General features: G+C 43.7%; 1 long non-coding RNA gene across 1 annotated transcript in view; it reads right to left on the bottom strand.

Annotated features, from left to right (window-relative positions):
• The window catches only part of LOC111814562, a 10,802-nt gene extending 4,862 nt beyond the window's left edge, over window positions 1-5,940 (bottom strand). The window contains exons 1-2 of the long non-coding RNA XR_002819524.1: window positions 5,930-5,940; window positions 1,139-1,142 (exon numbers count right to left, since the gene is read on the bottom strand). This is a non-coding gene — a long non-coding RNA (uncharacterized LOC111814562). The remainder of the gene's footprint in view (window positions 1-1,138; window positions 1,143-5,929) is intronic.
• Between the last annotated feature and the right edge of the window lie 730 nt (window positions 5,941-6,670).

The following is a 6,670-nucleotide window of genomic DNA, read 5'->3' as shown; positions in this document are numbered from 1 at the left end:
CTGGGCGGGAGGGGTGGGGGAGGTACGGCGGAGTGGTGGGGGGCAGCCCGAGGTGGTGGGAGAGGGTCCGGCCCACGCTTTGCCTGGGCTGGGACTGGTCCCGCTGGCGCAGGTTAACAGGAAGCTCTCCACACACTCCGAACATAGAGGTTTAAGCCCCCTTATTTCTAGAAAAACACGGGTTGAACCTACTGCAAAGAACTCAAAATTCTGCATGTTACTCTTATACTATATTCTATTAGTAAGGTCATCTAAATAAGCTATCATACCCATACTCCAAAAATATTGGTTAATATCCTTCCTATACTAATTAACATCATTATGATAACAGTCACACCATGTTAACTATAGACGCACTGATTACTTACTCAGCTCCCATTGACTATTAATATGAATGGTCTAATAACAAGTATACTATCTATCACATCTATTCTGACAAGTAAGGATAATCCTTGATCAACAGAAGCCACAACAATATATTTCTAATACAAGCAACTACATCAATAATCTTATTAATATCTACTATATTCACAATGATATATTTAGGCCAATGAGCAATTTTTATACTAATAAACTATTTTATTTATCCTAACCTTGTGTTTAATTATAAAATTAGGCACAGCTCCCTTCCACTTCTGAATACCAGAAGTAACACAGGGAATTCCTTTATTATCAGGAATAATTCTCACCTGAAAAAATTGCACCATTATCCATTCTATTTCAGATTTTTCCAACAATTAACCAAACTTTCATTCTCATCTCAGCAATCCTATCAACATTACCAGGTGGATGAGGAGGATTAAACCAAACACATTAGGTTTACAGTCTAATGCTTATGTTCAGCCTTCTTACCTCCTTTATCTATGTTAGTTAACTGTTGACTCTTTTCCACAAATCACAAAGATATCATTACAGTATATCTCTTATTTGGTGCATGAACTGGAATTGTAGGAACTGCACTTAGCCTACTAATTTGAGCACAACTAGGGCAACCAGGGGCATTACTGGGAGATAATCAAATTTGCATGTCACCATTACTGCCACACATTTGTTATAATTTTTTTTATAGTTATACCAATCATAATAAGTATATCCAGAGCAATGTCCAAGGGCCAGCACATGGCAGATGTCTCTTTACAGGCCTGTTGAATGAGTAAACACATGAAGAACATAAAACCAGAATGAAACAAGCTGAATCAGGGGTCCACAGATGGCTTTTGAGAAAGACTGAGATATACTGAATTGAAGAACGAGGCATGTTATGGAGCAGGAGCCTTTTAGTGTAGGCCTGAAAGAATGAGTTTTCTACAGCTGAGAGAGAGAGAGGAGGAAGTGTACTCAACTGAACACAGAGTAGGAGTAAAGATATAGAGCCAGAGAAATGTAGAACAAATGAAGAGGACCAATCACAAGTGTGTTCCTGGTGCCCAGGGCCAGGGTAGGCCAGGACTAGACTAGGTAGATCTGGCAAAGACTTGTATGACATAGAGGGAGTTTGGGTTTTGTGGCATAGGCATAGGGTTCAGCACAATATTTTAGTTGTGCATATGGAATTTTGGGGACAGGAATTGGCTTACTAGGGCTGGCTGTAAAAATCAGTTCTGGTTTGTGACAAGTGAGGCCATAGGGAAGGCCAAGAGCAGTGCTCTATATGGGTAGGCAGTGCCTCCTGTGGTGTCAACTCTAAGTCCAGAAATATCACTGTGGACAGAGGACACCACCTGTGTATCTGTTTGAAACAGTCTCTGAGGGCTCCTCCCTGACACAGAACAGTGCAAAGCTTAGCAGTTTGCTCAGGTGCATCCCAGCAGGCCAGTGCTCATGTCTAGCTGCACTGTGACTTCATTACACTGCTCATCCAACCCAACTACCTTATGTAAAATATGTCAGCCATGAAATTTATTGTCATCACCTCTTCTATGCTGGAGAAGGCTGGTGGAGAGTGAAGAAGTGCCCTGCTCTACCCCACATGGCCTAGAGTTCTACTTCAGCCTTGTTTGGAAGCCAGGGATGGGTCACAGGACTTTAGGAGACTCACACCTCCACATGCAAGGAGAACGCACAGGGGGCCAACTGAGAGATCTGCCATTGGCCCATTCTGTTCTAGATATGCGGCTGTCCAGGGTTCTGGGTGGGGGATGACCTGTAGGAGTGCCTTTGTATATGGGAATGACTTGTCAAGTTGGGAGCTGTCAGCCATTCATTGGAAGAGTGAACTTTTCCCTGGGCTGGAGTCCTGACTCTGCACTTCTGCAGCTGTTCCTGCTGTTTTGATTTGTGTCTGGATGTCCCCACAAAACCTCAGGTGGTCTTGGGAGGTTAGCTTGTTAGAGATCACTGAATCTATTTCTTGTGATTGATTCATGATCCAGTGCTGGGTGTGAGTGCCACACTTGCCCTAAGGGGGGGTAGTTTGTTTATCATCTCCTTCTCTTTCCTTGGTTACTTTTGTTGTCTTCTATGCCAGGAGCAGTTTCCTATCTGCATTGTGCCACCCTGCCTTAGAGCCAGCTGATTATGGACTAAAACTTTCACAAACTGTGAGCTAAATAACCACCCTCCTTTTCTTCATTCTTTCTTTCTGTACCACTTCAAGCTGTGCCACTTCAGAGGAGCTTGATCTCTGCAGCCATGCCACTTTGGAAGAGTCCTAATCTTTGTGGTGAAGCATCAGTCTTCATAGTCAGCACAAAGGGAAGAGGGAGAGTCTTGATGGATTCCACAGCTGCTGCTCCTCCTTTGCTCTTTGTTGATTTCTGCCAGCATGAAATGCTGTTTGCCTTAGTGCCAGCAGAGTACAGACTAAAATCTCCACTAACTGTGAGCTAAATAAACTTTTCCTTCCTTCATTTTAGGTGTTGGTATTTTGTTCCAGCAATGAGTAAAAAGTAACTTAGACAGAATTTGGTATCAGGAGTGGGATCATTGCTGTGATTATACCTGACAATGTGGATTATAAGCTTTTGGAAAAGGCTTATGGGAAGAGATAGGAAAGGTTTGGAAAGGTCACCTACTAGTGAAGAGCTAGAATGTGTTCAGCTCTTCTGTATGGGAGATTCTGGTCAGAGCTCAGAAGACAAAAAGACTGATAAAAAGCCTGACTATAAAGACTAGGCTGGGGAGGTTTCTGCTGGGAAGAACAGCATTGGTTGTTAGACTGTGGATGATTTGTGTTATGGCTTGCAGAAAGTTTGCCTGTATTTTGCTCTTGTCCAGAGACTGCCTGAGACTGAGATTCAGCGCTGTGGATTAGTTAATTTTGAAAAAGAAATATCAAGGAGTTGAATGTTGAGGCAGTAGCATGGCTATTGCTGGGGGCTTTTAGTCAGATAAATGTTGAGAGTCAAGAGCAGAGCCCACCAGGATGATTTAAAATGTTGTGAGTTTGGCCAGAAAGGGAGCACTGGGATGGCCGTAGACTGCAAAGATAGAGCTGAGATCTTCACTGCCCAGAATAAACAGGGGAATCACAAGAGGTAGCAGGTTCTCACCCTTTGCAGCTTCAGAATCACAAGAGTGAGGGACTTGGCTTTGAGGAGAAAGCCACAGAGCCCCATGTTCCAAAATGGAGGCAGCAACCACACCAGGTTCCAAAATAAAAGAGGCAGCCTTAGGGCCAGCCAGATAGTTCAATGGATTAAAGTGCCTGCTTAGGCAGATGCAGTGACTGGGGGTTTGATCCCTGGTGTGCCATGCTCGTCCTGCCTCCGGGCATGCTGAGGCAGTGAATGAGACTAGGTGTGGTGGTGCATACCTGTAACCCTAGCTCTTGGGAGACTGAAAACAGGAGGATCACTATGAGTCCAATCTGTGTAGTGAGACCCTGTAGACTCTCTACTAAAATACATAATTTTTTTTAAAGAGGCAGCCACACCAGATTCCAGAATGACACCAGCATAAAAAATTTGTTCCTCAAAATCAGGGTCACAGTGCTCAAAAATCCAGGCACTCAGTCCCTACAGCCAAGAGAGTAAAAAGCCTGGCTATTGCTCTAGTTGGCAGCAGCCCTTGGCATCATCCACATGGCATTGGTTTTAGGCACATACAAAATGCAAGAGTTCTGGGGTTAAAAAGGCTTCCATCTGGATTTCAAAAGGCCTAGGAGGCCAGGAAATGTGCCCCTCAGAGGGCAGTATGTAAAACTGTGAGTGAAAAGTCTATTCAATGGAAACTTCAGAAGTTTAAAAAAAGCCAGAAACGTGCATTGTCCAAGGAGAGCTGCAAAGAGATACCAAAGCCATTCCCCTAAGAAAAGCCATGGGAGCTACCAGCAGAAGTGCTATAGGGATGGAGCCATGTAAGGCTTTTGGAGGTCACAAGTCATGACAGGTTGCTTTGGATGTTTCACAGGGAACTACAGGACTTAATGTTTGCCCTTCTGGATTTTATACTTGCCTTGGTCCCAACTTTGTATCCTCCTGTATATACCTTTGGATTTTTTTTTTTGGAACCAGGGATTGAAATCAGGCCCTTGTGCTTTCCAGGTAAGTACTTATTCTATTGAGCCATCTCCCCAGTCTCTTGTATATACCTTTTGAAATAGTAATGTTTATTTTATGCCTTTGAATGTTAAAGGTGTTTAACTTTTCATTTGTTTAAGGGGCTGAGGTATAGCTCAGTGACCCAAGCACCTGCCTGGAAAGCACAAGGTCCTGAGTTTGATTCCCAGTACCAAAAAACCAAAGAAAACATTTGTTTAGGGGTTCACAGCTAAGAGTTTGCCTTAGATCTTGGGACTTGGACTCTTCAACAGTGCTAAAACTGTTAGGACTTTGAGAATTTTTACAGATAGACTAAAGTGCCTTTTACATAAAGGGATGTGCATGAGTCTTTGGTAGGCCAGGGGCAAATATTATGCTTCCCATGTAATATAATGTTAATAGACTTAATAGTGATTCTTAAGGGCTACAAAAGCTGTGTTATAATGTCCAAGTTGTAAAATGTTAAAAAGCATGTCTTAGTATCTGGAGACTGGTTTTAAGAAGTATATGTATAGTTTCCAAGTTGACAAGGGGTGGATTGTGGTGGTAGATAACATCATAACATCTTGAGACATGACAACTTGGCTGTATCTGCTTGGCTGGATCCACTTGTTGCTTCTATGCTCTGGGGAATGGGGGCCCCACCCTAGGGTGGAGAAGACCTGCCCCAGAGTGACTCAGCACACAAAGGGCAAAAAAGGAGTTGAGGGAGGCTTCTGCACCACCACTTCCTGGGAGAATTTCTGATCTTTGCTGTACCACTTCAAGCCGTGCCACTCCAGAGGAGCTTGATTTCAGCAGCCACACCACTTCAGAGGAGCTCTGATCTTTGTGGTGGAGCACCAGTCTTTGCAGTCAGTATAAAAAGACAAGAGAGAGTCTTGATAGACGCCACAGCTATTGCTCCTCCTCTGCTCTTTGTTTTCTCCCTCTATGAACTGCTGCTGTTTGCCTTGGAGCCAGTGGAGTATAGACTAAAATCTCCACTAACTGTGAGCCAAATAAACCTTTCCTTCCTTCATTTTGAGGGTTGTTATTTTGTCCTAGCAATGAGTAAAAAGTAACTGAGACAATTATCAAACTTTCAGGGATTAAATAAGAAACCACAACTGAAATAATGGAAGGAGAATGTTGTAACTGTAGTGCCCAGTTTCTTTTTACCTGAATTCAGAGAAGGAAAATCAGAGTCCTTTTTGATATCATTTACTAAAATGACATGGTGACAGGGAGTGGGACTTTGTGAGGCTCCCAGATACAGAATGCTCTGGGAGGAGCAGAGATGCATCTGAAATGATGTCCTCAGACACATCAAGGTCAAGAATCATGCCCTCTCCCTTTACAGGTGATGACAGACAGTCCCTCCTACCTCCTTCCCTTGGCAGGTTTCCTACTGACGTAGCCTCAGATGAGCTTACCTGGCTTTTCTCATTTGTTCCTTCCAGGCCCACCAATAGAAACTGCATTATTTATTCACACTATGAAAATTAGCTACAAGGGCTCCAGAATGGGAATGGCTAGCACGGGAATCTGACTATACTCCAGAGCCAGAGAAAAGAGCAGTTTTGGTCTCCACTCTCTTATAAGGTTTAATGGGTAATAGTGTGTGATGGCTTATCCTGATTGTCAATTTCTTTGGACTTAGAGAGGTGATTGCATTGTGAGAATGATGAGCTCATCAAGGATTAAACCCCTCATAAGTTTATGGACAAAAAGGCTATTAGGAAGAGGGGCCTCCTTGGGAAATGGGTCCCTAAGGCTATCATTGTGAAGGGTAGTTTAGTTATTTTCTCATTACTTAGACAATACCAGACACCCACAACTTCACGGAAGAGAGGTTGATTTTGGCTCAGAACTTCAGAATTTGCAGTCCATGGTTGGCAGGCTCACATGCAGAAGCAGCGGGTGAAGGGGCCTGCCACAGGGTAAAACTGCTCACATGGTGTTATCAGGAAGCAGAGACAGAGGGGAGAAGCCAGGGAGGGAGGTGCATCCTTGCCAGTCACCGCCTCAGTGAACTTCCTCTTCCACCCAGGCCCCACCTCCTACAGCCTAGACAGCTCTGAACTTGTGGATGATCCACAGATATGCATAGTACCACATGATCCAATCAGCTCCTCCACACATGAAAGACAGTTTAGATCCAAGCTTAGCAGCAGGTATATATTTTTTCTCCTCTCTCTCTCTCTCTC

The sequence above is a fragment of the Octodon degus genome, unplaced genomic scaffold (genome assembly GCF_000260255.1).
Source record: "Octodon degus isolate 3935 unplaced genomic scaffold, OctDeg1.0 scaffold00355, whole genome shotgun sequence".
Classification (NCBI taxonomy): Eukaryota; Metazoa; Chordata; class Mammalia; order Rodentia; family Octodontidae; genus Octodon; species Octodon degus.
This window is presented reverse-complemented; position numbering and strand designations above follow the sequence as displayed.